Raw genomic sequence first — 18,113 nt, forward strand, 5'->3', positions numbered from 1 at the left:
CATTGTGTAACATGGCTCTCAGCTATAATATTTAAATGGAATAGTTGACTTGTATCTTCTTGTTTTATTAATTATGAGAGATTTTTGCCATAACAAGTAGATTCCAATTTAAGAATTTTGTTTATTTTGCTAAAGCTCATTCAAGTATTAAACTCATAAGGACTATTGTAGACTGTACATGACCCCAGACCACTCAGTAATTTCTTTTTGCTAGAATAGTAACCTTTAGGCAAGAGAGAAAGAAAGAGTATAATGGTTAAGTTACTTGCCTTACATAGACAGATCCCAGTATGAACCCTGGCACTGCATATGGTCCCCTACCAGACTCATAAGTAAGCACAAAGCACTGCCACATATGGCACAAACACAAACACACACACACACACACACACACACACACACACACACACACACAAATAATCTTGATCCCATTCATCATCCTCCTTCAACAATTCAATGAAAAAACGTATCAAAAAAGCCTTTAATGTGGGTAAAAATTTAAAATATTATTGCTTTTAATTAAAAAATAAACATGGGCCCATAATAGGCTATAAAATGTTACTCCTTTTAAATTGTAAAAATATTCACTATATGTATTTGAAAAAGTTGTAATTATTCATAAATGAATCTGTTTTCTACACTAATACTTATCTCTTAGGTGAATTGTTTTAATAATGTCAAATAAAAGTTACTGAGAATGTGAGCTTAAAAAAATTTACTTCGTGAAATAAACATTGGATGTTCTGAAAAACTATGAAATTTATTCAAAGAAAGAGCTCTGAAAATTCAGTATTGAAATAATTTTTCTATACTTAATATCATCTGTTTTAACTAGAGTATAATCTACTTACCTTACTTTCAGAATTTATATTTAATTCCACAATTACCCAGACTATAGTTTTTTAATATATATTTTGTTATATAACATATTTCCTGATATTTAAATTATAAGTAATATTTGAGAAGTTTAAAAGAGCTTTTCTTTATTTTATTATGGCAAATTTGTAAAGCATTTACTGAAAATGATATTTTCAGTATGTATATAGGTATTGTTAATTAAGACTGCAGAATTGTTTCCAAAAGCAATTTTGCAGTGTCATTGTACACTGAAATAAGAAAAATTTTATACACATTTAATGTATGGATAGATTAATATTTCCAAATATTATCAGACCTAATTCAAATATTTTAGAAGTTAAATTTGCCTTCAATATAAATAGTCTTTTATATATTCTCTGTAGTCTGGTATATTTTTATTGTACTTAACTACATTTAGAGCACAAATATTTTAAAATTACTTAACACTTTTAAATGCATTATATAAATATTTTGCAAATAATTACATACGATATTTTATTATTAAAATATTAAAATGCTCATAGACATTAATACAAATGTACACATTGACATCTTATGGGAAATTCTATTTGGTTTATTTCCCAGGAAGATGCTATTTTTTGTTAATAAATACAAGTATTTTGTTTGCTTTTTTCTTTAGTCTGACAAAATAAAGGAACAATGAAGCATTGTTCTGAGTATAGAATGCAAAAATAAAGGCAGAGAATAAGCTAAGAAGCAGATCAACTTTATTAGAAATTCTCATGGCAAGCTGAATTGTAAAACTGAAGAAATAAGTGCTTTTGCTTACAGAAGCAGGTTTACAGGACAATGTTGTATTTGTTTCAGTCAAATGTATTAAGAAAGCATATACTAGAACTATAACTAAATATGCAAAAGCCCTGTTCTTATAGAAAATTAAAATATATATTCAACAAAATATAATGCACAAACGTTCATAATTTGAAAGCATGCTCTGATAACAATTTTATGTTTTGTTTGATTACCTGTATAAAAAAATCACAAAAACATTTTGAAAAAGTAGTATTTTAAATAGCATATATTATTATATTTGAAAATTAAACTAAATGATATTAGGCACTCTATAATATGCATCAATTTTATAACTTTTACTTTGTTCTATTATTAAAATTATTGTTTAAATTAGCATTATTATCTTACTTCCCATTTCTCTTTTAAATGGAAAGAGAAAAATAACTAATATTTAATAGACATTTTAAAATTAATAATCACTTGAATTCTTATTTCATAAAAATATAAATTAATTCTACCTTATATTGTTAGTGACAATATTAAAAATACAAGATAATAAATAATTCAAAAGAAGTACAGTCCATTAGTTATTTAGTAAGTCTCGCAAGCATGTGCATAGCGATTTGTTTTTAAATGTTATTTTATTTTGAAGTTTTATGTATAAATAATGGGTTTTGTGTAGTATAAATTTTAAATAATTACTTTAATAATATCAAGGGTGAAAAGTTGATGAAAATACATGCTTGTTCATAATAAGAATCATGATGATTGACATGTAGATATTTAGTTTTGGTTCTATATGCACTAAATAAAAAAGAGACATTTATTTTGATTTGTTAATATGTTTCCTAGGAAAAGCACAGGTTCTCCAAAGAGAGATACTCATACTTAGGCTTTATTAATTTCAGGATAGTAAATGTATAGATTATTTGAGATAAGTAGTACTGTGTGATTTTTAATATGACCAGTTGAGGCAGATTTAGATGTGAAAGTCTTATTTATTGAGACAGCATTCACCATGTCATTACCACATTAAATTTATTTTCACAGTATATACTCTTTTTTTTTTTTTTTTTTTTTTTGGTTTTTGGGCCACACCCTGTGACGCTCAGGGGTTACTCCTGGCTATGCGCTCAGAAGTTGCTCCTGGCTTCTTGGGGGACCATATGGGACGCCAGGGGATCGAACCGCAGTCTGTCCTAGGCTAGCGCAGGCAAGGCAGGCACCTTACCTCCAGCGCCACTGCCCGGCCCCCTATTCTCAACATATATGTCTGCCCCTGCTCTCAATTTCTCAAATACTTTGAGTGTGATTGTTGATGATATACCCTAAGATTTTTCAACATCTTTGCTCCACATTTGTCTTTTAGTCTTAAATATTTTTGAACTCTAATTGGAACTGGCATCAATTTATCTAAACATATTTTTGTCTCCAATCCGCTAAACAATAACCAAAAAAGAAAAACACAAGATATATTTGTTTGACTCCAATTTGGGCTCTGAAACCATGAAAAAATGCATGAAGATCATAATAAAATGCCCAATATCTCTTGGATTTTTAAACTTTTACCATCCAAATTTACTCACTTTATTCTTTCAGTATTTTATGAGTAAGTCAGTGACAGGATCACGAGACAAGGTATCTCCAGATAACTTCCTTTGCAGCTTCATACTTCATCTGTATTAAAATCACAGTTAAATGTGTCTTTGCATTGGCTGTGAAATATCATTCTTAATTTTGATATACGATTTGACTGCCTTTGGAGTTTTATTTTAACTGAAATTTCAGTTAATTGTCCTTGAATTTAACTGGATGTCTAGATTTTGATGTCATATGCTCTTCCAATAATATTATTTCATTAGAAACAAATACTATGGTGCCCAAAATAGCCAGTTGCTTCATTCTACTCCTTAGTGTCTAACATTTTTAAATATAAAGTTTGATACCAAAGAAGAAAGATACATAAAATTTTATTTTATTTATATTTTGTTGTTCTCCATACAAAATCATATTGATTCTATGGGTTTCTTGAACATTCATGATGAATCTTTTATTTTGTGGGGAGCAGAGACACACCTTGCAATGTTCTGGGGTTGATCCTATCTCTGCACTCAGGTATCTCTCCAGGAGATGCTTGAAGAACTGACCATATGGAATGCCAGGGATCAAATACAGCATAACAATGTGAAAGGCAGGTGACCATCCTGATGCTATATCACAAGGACCACAAACTCTGAGAAATATTTTAGCTACAAATAATTGGATCCTAGAAAGTCACACTTTAAGAAAGCAATCTACAATATTTTGCAAGAAAACAATTCAGGATAAAAATAGAAATAGTAAAAAAATCACAAGACCAAGATAAAATGTTTTAACTAAATATGTATAAAGAATTGCATAATAATTATTAAATAAATAAAAATTTAAGTCTCAATAATGAATAAATTTTAACTTTATGAGAGAATTAGCTATCAAGAAACCATACTATATCATACAGTAAATCAGATGTGAATTAAAAAATCTTCAGTCTTCTGAAAATATAATTTTATGCATATGCTTTGGGGCTTTGGGTAAATAAATGTTATCAGTATTTATATTATCATTAAACATGTATTTTATCCTCAACTAATGCTTGAATGAATGCATTCACTTTTGTCACATAAAGTATATAAAAAAATGCTCATAGAAATTGTACTTTCTATGCAAATAACTGCAAGCAACCAAGTAAATACTATCAAAGACTGTATAAGTAGAACAATGATATAAACATCTAATGATATATTATGCAGGAGTAAAAGTAATTAATTAATACAACTCTTTCGCTAAAATGTTGGACTTAAAGGTACACATAAAGATAGAAAAAAGGGCTAAAGACAACATATTTGGAAAAACTGATTCATGCATTTGAATTGATGAAATGTGGTTGGCTGTGTAAGAGCCTATTGAGGCAGTGGGATCCTGGAGGGAAGGAAGAAATGAAAACAATTGTGGCAGGTGTGGTAAATACATAATAATACATATATATATACTAATATATTGTGACCAGAGTAGGTTTCTGGAAATTACCTATATTAATATATATTTTACTATGGTCAGATAAAAAGCAATATTACTCACAATGTTTAATGTTGTGTAAGAATATCATTCTGCTATCATGGCGTTTGGCAGCCCTCCACCATGCCAAAGGCCTCTTTAACAGAGCCTAGGAAGGGGTGCGGAACATGGGTCACCCCAGCACCCCTCTACCTCCTTTTTCCGGTGTTCCAGGGCTTTTCCTGGCCACATGGTTGGGCAAGCCAGCGAGGTGGGTCCCCCTTGGAGTAGTTTATTGGTTTTCCTAGGCTTTCCCCATTTCCCTCCCGGCTCCAAAGGGAGGGTCTGGGGGTGGGAGCTATGAACTTCCGGCCTTCTAGCTCGGAAAGGATCTCCTTCCTTCCTGGGAGCCGGGAGGAATAACAGCACAATAGGTTCTGGCAATAGGACTTACCAGGGAAGTTTCCTTATTAAACCTGTGCATTGTGAAACCACATGGGGAACATTATGACAAATATATGGATATCACTGTGTTTCATTGCTTGTCATTATCTGAATGCCGTCCAGGAGCTCGTTTTATTCCTTTACTCCCTCACTCCCATCTCTTGTTACCCCACATTTAACCATATTTCTGTAATAATGATTTTTGTTTTGGCCAAGGTGGATTACATATCTTTCACAGTAATTTTTTTGGTGGAGTCTGAAGCTTCAGCAGGCAACACGTCACGGCAAGGTTTCATGCTGTTGGCTTTTTGGCCAAGATAAGGTGAAGATGTAGCCTTGGCTGCCCCCCACAGCTTTCTCTCTCGTTCCTCCCCATCCCCAGGGTTATTTCTGGACACCTGCTCAAGGTCCCAGGAAGTGGATTCTGGTGAGGTGAGACCCCAGGCTTCCTTGCTCCTGCGAGGGGCTGGGAGGGGACTGGTGAACTTTCAACTTCCAGCAATTAAGAAGCAAACTCCTCTCGGGGTGTCGGAAGCTTCAGCAGGCAACAAGGGGAGGACATGACTCCATGTTCTCTTCGCTTGTCCAAATCACAGACCAAAGTGGTGTCTCGAAAATACCCCTCTCCTTCTTGACTATTTCTAAAACACAAAAGGGACACGTGTATCTCCTTTGTATAACTCAGATGTATTTCCTTAACATCTATAACTCTTTTCAATCATCATCATATAGTTTCAATTTTGCCCACTGGATGTTATTTGATTGTTTGATTTTCCCCCTTTGAGATCTGTTTTATAAGCAATACTGGTAGAAGAGTATCTCTTTATAGATTTCATGTTTGAACCAAGTTACAGGGAATGTTGGACTTCATTCGTCGGCCCTCAGATGCACCAACAATATCTTGTGGAATTGCTTCTCTTTTGCATAGGAACATTAAAATGGGAAAATAATACATATGAAAACAAGTTCTTATCTAAGAGCGATGGGAACACATATTTGGTAATGTAATTAGGCCTTTTACCCTGAACATTGACATAATGATTTGGCTCAGGCCTCAAAAGAATGGGCATCGCCCACACACACCTGAACAATGGATACCATCTATAGAAACAACCACAATTGTCTATAACATTACTAGGATCCAGGCGTCTACCAGGGAAGATCTCCCACTGCTTTGGCATTGACTTACTTCAAAGAGTGCTCCCAGCACCCAGACGACTCAGCAACAAAACTGCAGGGAAGATCACTCTGCATTTAATGGTATGCTGAAATTAGAGGATGCTCCACATCAGCCTGACATCAATGAAAGAAATGCACAGAATCCAGAGTCTTTAAATATAAGAATCTGATACCAACAATAGCTAAAGTGTGAAAAAGTTTCACCGGGACCTTGAGAATGACTTGAGTTGGACGGACTGGTATGCCTGGAACCCAGAGTCGGTCTTATGCCAATAAACTTCTGGTTGAGGCCTTTTTGTAATCAGGTTCAAGGATTTTTTTCTATTTTCCCATTTTTCTGGACCTATGCAAACAACAGCAATTGCCACTACCACACATTTACTATATTTTTTTACTCTTATCCTTTAAGGAAAAAAACATAACTAACTGAACTTAAAAACAAATAACTAGTAGAATGCCTGTCTCGAATACAGGTAGGGATGGGAAGGGGGGAGTGGGTAATGTTACACTGGTAAAGGGGGTGTTCTGGTTATGACTGTAACCCAACTATGATCATGTTACTTAAATAAAAAATATATTTAAAAAAAGAATATCATAGTAGGGCTGGAGCAAAAGCACTTTGGGGTAAGGCATTTTTCTTGCATATGGAAGACCCAAGTTTGATCCCAGCATTCCCTATATCCCCAGAGACCACCAATTATTTATTAGTGCAGAACCAGACAGTAGAAATCTTGAACATTTGCTGTGCCCCAAATAACAATAAAAATATCATAATAACAAAAAAATACAGAACTGAAGACACTATTGTCTTCTTTTTTTTTTTTTTTTTTTTTTTTTTTGGTTTTTGGGCCACACCCGTTTGACGCTCAGGGGTTACTCCTGGCTATGTGCTCAGAAATCGCCCCTGGCTTGGGTGGACCATATGGGACGCCGGGGGATCGAACCGAGGTCCTTCCTTGGCTAGCGCTTGCAAGGCAGACACCTTACCTCCAGCGCCACCTACCCGGCCCCACTATTGTCTTCTATTGTCAAATGAAAGATATGTAATAGAAAAGAATATGTGAAGAGAAAACAGTGCCTTCAAGTACATTTATTAGTTTGGTAATAAACTTTGGTAGTTTGCTGAATTCATATTCTTGATAACTGTACATGCATGCATATTGCATGATTTGCCAAAAATCATGTTAAGTACAACTAAAGAATATATTTTATATACTTATATATTTTATATACTTATAAAATATAATAGCATATAAATAAAAATTCTTTATAAAACTCTATCCACTGTTAGGAGGAAATCCATTTCATACAGACTGCAAAAAAAATAAGGGATCTACCTGAAAATAGGATTCCATTATTATCTTTGATACCACTTCTTTAATGTCTTCATCCAACTTTTATTTTGATAAACTTGACATTCATACATTACAAATTTATAGATAGTAAATTTTATTTATACATTTATAATAGTAGAGTTTGAAAACATTATCACAGTAACTTTAAATAAGTTATTTAAACCCTGTACTGAGTGCTTTCAGAAAATAATCTCCTAGCAATTTTAACTGTAAAATGTATCTTTATTTACTTACTTTAGTATTTATATCTACATAGTGACATTTTTAAACATACTGTAGTCTTTTAAATTATACATTTAGATATGATATATAAAAAGTTGAGGTACCATGATCTTCAATACTATTCTTTTCTTTTTTGCCCACGCCCCGTGATGCTCAGGTTACTCCTGGCTATGTGTTCAGAAATTGCTCCTGGCTTGGGGGACAAATGGGATCCTGGGGGCTAGAACCGTGGTCCATCCTAAGTTAGCCATGTGTAAGACAAACACCCTGTAGACTACTACACCACAGCTCTGCCCCCTCCAATACTATTCTTGATAAGGTTTTCTGCATGCAACATTCCAGAACCACATGTTGTAAAATACGGTCTGCTTTCCTCTGTCATGGTGTAACTGAAATGTCTTCTCTTAACAAATTCCACCTTGCCCTGTTGTTTACATTCATGTATATTTTGCTTTATGTGTTGAAAATGAATGGTCATATTTTATCTGATAAAATATTACATATAAAATATAAAATAAATAACTACTAATTAGGTAGATTTTATGTTTTAATATTATGAATTATTTTAAGGAAATACATTTTATTCTATTCTTCCTTTGTTTTTCTATTGGCTATCCTGTGTCACTTAATATCTAATGAAGGAAAATAGAAATATAGTGCTAGTGAAAAAGTAAACTGTATTCTGTTTGTAAGATTGTTGTGATTCCTTCCTTAGAAATTTAGTTATAATTAACAAGATTGTTAATTTTGTCTACTTCAAAATGAAACATCTGCCCTAATATGGAAAAATATCAAATAATATGGAAATATTTTCATAAGCAAATAATAAGGATAAATATAAAACTCTAGTTATTTAATAGATGTTAAAATATGTCAAAAAGACAATTTATTCAAATACTTACAAGTAAACATGAATAAATTTTAAAACATAAGCTATTTTGTTTAATGTAACCAAAGATATCAAGGAACTGAATTATGTAGTGGCTTAGAAACTAAACATTTTTTAAGAATTTAGTATTTAAAATATTTTTCTAGGTATTTGCCATTAAACTAATTGCAAGTCTATAATGATATGCTAGATAAGCTCACCAAAAGATCCACTTATAAATAAGTCCCATAGGGGACTAATAGACATTATTTATAATAAATCTCATCATCATTATTTAATTGCTCAGGATTGCTTTTTATATAGCAGAAACACTTCCATTATTATTTTATATATTGTTAATAAGCATTATAGAAAAGATTAAAATAACTCGTTTAGAATTTTTAAACTTCCTATCGAAACAATCAAAAATATCTTATAAACTGACTTTATTTAACTTAATATAAAATCTATATCCAACATATTAAATTTTTACTATCTGACTGTTCCAAAAGTTGACATCATGTTATGGCCTTGTGTTACCTTGCTTTCTCATGACTTTTGTCATCACTTTTTGTAATTCCTTTTTTTAGGGGACTTTATGTAAGGAAGTTCATTTAGTTCTTATAATTGCATCTGAAGATCAATACCATGCCCCACTAATTAGGTAGTTGTAACATGTAAATATAACCTTTCCATGAACTTACACTCTTCTTTCAAAACAACTTTGTCATATGTTATGGGTAAGTGACTGAGGGCACCTGAAAGGATGATGTTGTTTTGCCCCATAACTTTATTCTGGCACTAATGGGCTATCACTGTAGTAAGAGTGGTATGAATGACCTCTGATCATAAGCAAGTTTGGCACACTTTGATTTTCCTAAGCTTAATTAAGCACAAATATTTTATCTTAGGAAATACTTGGATTTTAACTTTTAATTTTTATGAAGTTAAAAGTAAGAAAATAAAGGTCCTAAAGGGCTCAAGGTATACTTTAAAACATTCTGACATTTTTAATACAAACAGATTTATTTAACAATTTTTGAACTGCAATACCAAAAGGAAGATTCAAAGTTAAGTTTATGACTTTCCCTTTTCTATACAACCAACAAGCTTTCCCATTCTAGTTTCCATGAGTCTTTAATTTTCACTGTAGTCAGCTCTGTACGACCTCTACACCTGCTAAGATAAAACATTTTTACTATCTTATTTTTGCTATATACTAGGAATTGGCAAACTATTTCTTGACAAGCCACATGGATATATCACTAATAAAAAATTCTATCATTATAGTACAAATGAATCCAGAGATAATACATAAATACATATAGTGGTGTATATTTGTAGGCACAATTTGTAGCACATAATTTTTACTCATCACAAACTAATCAGTTTTTATTGACCTTTTTCAATAATAAGAAAATGGGAAATATCTTCTTAGTTTTCAAAACATATAAAATAGAAAGGAGACTTATTTTAAGAGCATTTATGACATATTTATTGCAATGTCAGGCAGAGCAATATTATAACATAATCAAATATACTTCTAGTCCTGTTGCTACTGTGGTTTAGTATAGAAACATAAATTCAGTTTTGTGCATATTTATACATGTATATAATCAATTTCTAATAATAATGCATGAACTTTTACAAAATACTGTATTGGCTTGCTATTGGTCTAACAAAATATTAGGGAAATTTATATTTTTAGAAAAAGTAAAAGAAGCAACTTTCTTTCAGTTGCAAATTATATGTATTGCTTTACAGATATCCTCAACTAATGCTCAGCCAAGAGTGATGCACAGGTATGGGGACTGGCAATAGCTTCAGATAATTTAAATAAATTTCTCTATAGTATAAATTTCTCTTTCTCTTATTTTTTTGAGGGGAGGTTTACACTGGCGGCGCTCAGGTGTTACTCCTGGCTCTGAGCTCAGAAATCACTCCTGGCAAAAAGGGTACCATATGGGATGTCGGGATTCAAACAACCATAAATCCTGGATTGGCTGCTTGCAAGGCAAATGCCTACCATTTCCACTCCTTTCCGCCCCAAATTTCTTCTCTTTTTTAGAAACGCAAACAAAAAAAATTTCAGAATTAACTAGATAAAGTGACATTTAGAAATCCAATTTCTTTAAAACATTCTTATTAACTAAATAATAGAAAGAGTATTGTGTAATTGTGTCTCTGCTGGACCTGAAGGATTCTTCTTGTGAATCAACTGCAGTCAAGGAAGGTATTCGATATCAAAGGTTATCTACCGACTTGACTCAGATATGTCTTATCCTTCACCTTTAACAATTTCTATCTCTCTTTTTTTAAATTTTATTAAAGACAAAGATTCAAAGAGGGGCCGGGCGGTGGCGCTAGAGGTAAGGTGCCTGCCTTATCTGCGCTAGCCTAGGACGGACCGTGGTTCTATCCCCCGGCGTCCCATATGGTCCCCCAAGCCAGGAGCGACTTCTGAGCGCATAGCCAGGAGTAACCCCTGAGCGTCACAGGGTGTGCCCCCCCCCAAAAAAAAAAGATTCAAAGAGAGGACAAGGTGAAGTTATATAAGAAAGCAATCACCCATAAACAGAATTTTCAAAGAAATCCTCTTGCTGACACCTTAATTTTGAATTTTCAGCCAAAAATAATTAAGAAAAATAAAACAAAATATATGCACATTTACTTTGTCCCTCGAGTCCCCAGATTGTAGTACATTATAACTTTTCTTAGCAGTACACAAAGCAATCCAAAGCCACAAAGTTTATGCAACTCCTTTAACCTTAAAAGCTATAGTATTGTTGACACAGTAGATCATAATACATTATTTCATTAAGGATGAGTCAAAGGAGCACAGCAAAGAAGGTGTTAGTGTGGAAATCGTTTCCCTTTTTTAACTTCTATTTCTGTAATTTCTGTTTGATTTTGGGGGGAGGTTTTGTATTGTTTTGTTTATACCAATGAGTAGAACACTTGTCATTACCAAGGAAATTAATCTGATGGCCCCTATGCCATACTATAACGTTTAATAAGTAGACAACTTTTTTGTAAAACTTTGCTAAGAAGCAATGTTTAAAGTAATTTATATATTTTCTTTAGTCTGTCTGGTGTTTCTATATCCTTTCTATGTTCCTTTGTTTTCCATTTCTAATTGTCCCTTGTCAAACAATTGGACTATATTAAGAGTGCATTTTCCTTCCACAAACATCTCTTCAATCAGATCATAGTGATTTCTTTTTATTTAAAACTCATTTCCATTTGTATTTTCACCTGGAAAGATGCAGTATCTCAGTAAGCTATCCTTCCCACTGAACCCAATTATTCCCACTGTGCAAAGTAAAGTGGGCATGAACATTCCATGTGGAATAGGTAACATAAGGTTGCTACCATCAGCACAGCTGGAACATCTGTGTATGTATTCATGCTGTGTGTGCTCCACTTTAGTTGCACACTCTAATATGAGAGTGAGAGGATGCTCAATTAGAAATAAGAGTTTCAAACAATATAATAAAGAAAAAATGGAGTAGATTTGAAAGATGTATTTATCTAGTGCATCATTACCGGTTATATTTGAAATTTTGCTATGAAAGGTTTCCATATTAATTGTAAATTTCAAAAATTATTTAAAATTATGTATATTTCCTCAACTTTATCTTATATCATATTACTTAAAGTTTTTTGTTTGAAATTTTATTTCATATTGCTTTCAATATGTGTCAATCTCCTATAAACATATTAACAATTAAAAATTTATACAATACACATTTATATGTGTCCATTAATGTCCTAATTTGTTTACATTGATTACATTATCTCATTCAAAAATATTATATATATATATACTTCTTTTTGTATGCAATTATATTTAGTTGTCAGATAAAAAAGCATCCTGCTTTTGGATTTATTAACTTACACAAATATGTACAACATAAATATCAAGTGTAATAATATATAGATTTGTAAAAATTTATTTTGTCTAGTCAAACAAGTTCAAATGAGTTTGAACTACAGTAAGATGCAATGCTTTATTTATAGTCTTAATCCAAAGTATCCAGTAAGAAAGGGAAATACTAGGGAGAAAACAAAGTAAGGTAAAAACAAGGAGACATTTAAAAATGAAGAAACTCACTGTTCTGTTTATCTCATGTGACAATAAGTGGTAAATTTGGTTAAGATGCTAATTTATAGTCTGTTCTCAATCTTCACAGGAAATTGGCAAATTCCACAAAGGTAAGAATCTATACACTTATTATTACTGTAAAATAAGACATGGATATTAATTTAATAATACAGAAAAATTAAAAATACAAAATTCCATATTGTTAACATTTTTATGAGAAATCTAGCAGAAATTGGACATTAAAAAGAGTTATAAGTATTCATTTGATATTAATATAATCCTACAAACATTATTGGTCTTTTTTATTTTAACATGGTACTGATGCTTCTCAGAATCTTCCATTAGAAATACCAATAACTACAAATTAGATGTGGAGTTATTTTTTGTGGTCTTTCTTATTTTTACTTTATTTTCTAATTAGACACCAGAAGTTAACTTAAAAAAATCTAACAAAAATCAGTAGAAGCAAAAGAGCAGTGTTGGCATAAGGAAAAAAATGGTTAAGTAAACAAATTTCAGAAGAAATTTGCACTCTGTGTATACTGAAGTTCTATGTAGTACACAAAAGATTTAATTTAATCCAAAAGTATAAGGTATATACTATTATTTACAATAAAATTTATAGACTTCTAATCTATTCTTAGAAATTTTGAAGGGATTGAAAGAGGGAATTGATCATATAACAGTGAAAATCAAGATGCCTTTATTGCATGTTGAAGAAATAAGAATTCAATTTGAAATAGTTAAGAAACTTTATTACAAGGGGATTATCAAACAAAATATATTAGCATAACACTGAGGTGAAAGAAAGAAGAAAAAATATATATTAAATATATATGTTAAATATATTATCCTGCTATTTATGGCAAGATTCCCACCATGCATTGATTCTACTGACCCTCATCACTATTGTCTCTGTATACTCTTACTATACTACTTTATTATATTTTATGTCCCCAGAATGAATGTAAACATTCTATGTCTACCAATGTCCATCTGACTCATTTCACTCAACATAATACTCTCCATATCCATTGTTGAATAAGCAAATTTCATGACTTTACTTTTCCAAATAGCTGCATAGTATTCCATTGTGAACATGCCTCATTTTTTGTTTAGCCACTCACCTGTTCTTGATCACTTGAGATGTTTCTAGATTCTGGATAATGTGAACAATGCTGTAATGAATTTAACGATGCAAAGTTTTTCTGCATTGTGTTTTGGGGCACGTAGGTTATATTGCTAGAGTGGCAATGTTGGATCATATGAAAGCTCAATTTCTGATTTTTTAAGAAATACTCATAATTTTCCAATAAGGCTGGACTAGGTGACATTCCCACTAGCAGTGAATGTGAGTTCCTTTCTCACTGCATTGACATTGTACAACTCAAAGGAAATGGTGACTAGGATACAATGACTCCCCATGGAATGGAAGAAACTATTTAGCCAATATCCCTCTGATAAGAAATTTAGATATAGGTATCTGATACAAGGTATCAGATAAAATGCACTGAAAAACTTAACAAGAAAAAAACATTTAATCCTATCCAAAAATTGAAAAAACTGAAATGACATTTCCTGAAAGATGAACTAAAAATGGCCCAAAGACACATAATAAAATGTTTCATATCATAATAAAAGGGGAAATGCAAATCAATACAACAATGAGATATCTCACACTGCAAAGATTTTATTTATCTTGTTTTTTATTATTTTTAGATTATTTTCTTTGATAATTATATTTTGTTTTCCCTACCACAAAACCTTTATTTACTAATGTCATTGCTCTGCAGGAGCAGAAATTAACCCACACTTCAGATTTATATTTCCTTTTATTCTAGAGAATTATATTACTCTTCATTCATCAGTTTTAACTAGTTGAAATCTATTGAGTAAAAAGTAGCAAAAGCCCTGGTCTAATAGCATCTACCCCCAATTCAGACTCAACTATTTGAGCAAAAAGCATAGAATCTCTATTGGAATAGAAAAATGCTAGCACATTTATTAAACTGAGAACTCCTTATAAGCAGGTAGTTTTTATCTCTTGCTACGATTACCCCAGATTCTGTCACTACAGGTGGTTTAAGCTAACTACATTAACCTTATATTCTTTTAATACAAATTAAACAGTAAATCCTTCTCTATTTTTATTGCTTCTTTAGTTTATAGCTATCATTATTTCACTCCAGCTCATCATCTATGCTCGTTTTAATGAGACAGCTAGCAAAGAAAAAGAACTCAGTTTTCATTCTATGTTCGTGTCTAAAAATAGTTGACTGGTAATACTGAGATATAGCACATTGGTGATTTGATTTCAATTTAAATAAAAGACTTAAAAATGAACATTTCATTCTTGGATGTCCTTAGCTAATACTATGATGCTAATCCTAAATATACATTATACAATAAGAAGCTTAGATGATCAACAATAGCAGCATGTTTTTCTCCTGGATTACTTTTTACTATATTTAAAAGTTAGGAAGTGAGAAAAATGTGTATGTATATGTACATATATTTATAATTTATTATACTCCAAAGTAATGTAAATGATCAGATTTGTTATTGTTGTCGTTGTTGTTTTCGGCCACACTCGACCACATGGGATGCTTGGAATGGAACACACGACCGTCCTGGGTCAGCAGCATGCAAGGCAAACACCCTACTACTGTGCTACCACTTCAGCCTCAGATTTTTTATTTTTTAAATAAATTATTTATCTAAGCACCATGGTTACAAAGTTTGCAGTTGGGTTTCAATCACTGAATTTTTACCATCCCTTCATCTGTATTACTTTCCTGCTACCAATGTTCTCCATTTACCTCCTGCCTGTCTTCAGGCGGGCATTTTATATATTCTCTCTCACTATTATTTTCATAATAGCTGTCAGAGCACTTATTTTTCTAACTGTGCTAACCACTCTTTGTATTAATCTTGATATTATGGGGCTGGAACTTGCAGTTCTCATCTCCATTGTTTCAGTGTCATTACCATACTGCCTTTGATTTTTCTTAAATCCACATATGAGCAAATATCTTGACTTCAATTTTTCTAACAGCTGAGTAGTATTCTATTGTGTAGATTTACCACAGTTTCCTTAGCCACTCATCTGTTATTGAGCATTTCTCTCCCACTCTCCCCCATCCCATCTCTTTCTCTTTCTCTCACTCTGTCTCTCTCTCTTTCTCTCTCTCTTTCTCTCTTTCTCCCCCTAAATTTTGGCATCCTGTGCGGGTACCTCACTCCACCTAGCAACCTTGTCCCCCAGACCTTGCAGTCTTGTGATTTTTGCAGCTAATTGCAATAATTTGCAGCTGGGGCCCAGAACAGGTAAACACAAGTGAACCCTGGATTTCACAACGGCTTCAAAAAGTAAAAGATATGAGTAAAAAATGAACGTTGAAAAGAGAGAGATAAATGATTGACGGAGAAATGAAGGAATAAATGAGAAATAAATGAAAAGAGAGAAATTGAGCAAATGAGAAAAACAGAGAGAAAATGAGCAAAAATGATATTCAGAGAGAACATAAGTAAAAATGATTATAAAATGAGAAAAAAAGAAAAAAGAAAATGAACAAAATAGATATTTAGAGATAGAAAAAAATAAAAAGTATTCAGAAAAATAAATATACAAAAGAGAAAAAAGACATAAAATGAGCAAAAGAGATTTATTATAGAGAAAAAAAGATTTATATAGAGAAAATGAACAAAAGAAAATTCATAATAGACCATAGAAATAGAAAGATAAAAATTCTGATAACAACACACTGTCCCTTATCAGTTTGAAGCAGCTATGACAATTCCGTGGACCCTTTACTAGAGTATAAACTATCACTATTGTATACAGTGTGAATTTATAGAATCATGTTCTAAGAAAATATGATTCTCTTTATTAATCATCCTGCCACTTAGAGGAATATAGACTACCTCAAAATTTCACCTATATGTGTGAAACACAAACACGACACATTCACACACACAAGCACATTCATATACACATGCTAAAGATCCTTCTCAGCAAACTGACACTGGGAAAAATGAATTTAAAAATAGATTGGTTGGAGGTCAAGTGATCCAAATTCAGCAGTGTTCAGAGCTTACTCCCAGCTCTGTCTTTAGGTATCATTGCTGGCATTTCTCAGTGGACTGTAGGTGGTTCCAGGGAATAAAGCCAGTATAATTGTGTGCATATCATGTGTTTTACAAATATACTATGTCCAGGACACAAGGGATAATATTTATACTTATGAAAATATATTTGAAAAATAGTAAAAGTTTTATAATATTAAAAAATATGGGAGCATAATTAATTGTGAAATATCTGTGTCATTAAATATTTGTTACACCAAAATAAAATACTGCCTTATCAATTATAAAACAAAATGATAAATGCTTACATTTAAATTTAAATACTTTATGTATATAAAGTCTAATCAATCTAACCTTTTCCAATATATTTAGAGTTTTTGTATTAATAGGTGTTGATAAATAATTACATTAAAATATTTCCGTTCTTAGTGTGTGTACATAAAATTATTTAAAACATCATTAAATAGGGATGGACAGTGGCACAAGTGGTAGGGCATTTGCCTTGCATGAACTAATCTAGGACAGACTGTTTTGACCCCCCCCCCACATTCCATATGGCCCTCCAGCCAGGAGAGATTTCTGAGTGCATATCCAGGAATAACCCCTGAGTCTCACCAAGTGTGGCCACCCAAAAATGCCATTAAATATATGTATGTATTTCTGGTTTACTAAAACTATGGCATGAAACCAATAATTCAGAACAATAAGTTAAAGGAAAATAACTATGTGATTCTACAAGTGCTGCCACTCTGGAGAAAGACAAATCTGTAGGTTAGACTCCAGGTACTATGAGCTAGGACCAAAAGGAGAGATGGAATCATTAAAAACAGGATTATTCATAAACAATTTATGTATTAGTGTCTTTTTATGTCTAAAAGTATAACTGAGATTGAAATTTCATAGATAACTAAACTGTTTTTGATTTCTATAAGACACTGGTCTTTGTAAAGACAATAAATAAAATTCAATAACATCTATAAATTTTGGTGAAAATTAATATTTATAATTATATTAATATATTTATATTAAACAAGTATAAAATATCTATAGTTCTACATACATAAATATAAAGTGTCCAAGTAAAAATAATTATTTTTAATGTTGTTTTCTTTGAATAAAGGTGACTTTCAGCACCGAAAAAAACTATAATCTTAGATTGCAGCAACTTTAACTATTAAATCAAGTAAAGTTTCAAGATATACAGGAAATA

The sequence above is a fragment of the Suncus etruscus genome, chromosome 4 (genome assembly GCF_024139225.1).
Source record: "Suncus etruscus isolate mSunEtr1 chromosome 4, mSunEtr1.pri.cur, whole genome shotgun sequence".
Lineage (NCBI taxonomy): Eukaryota > Metazoa > Chordata > Mammalia > Eulipotyphla > Soricidae > Suncus > Suncus etruscus.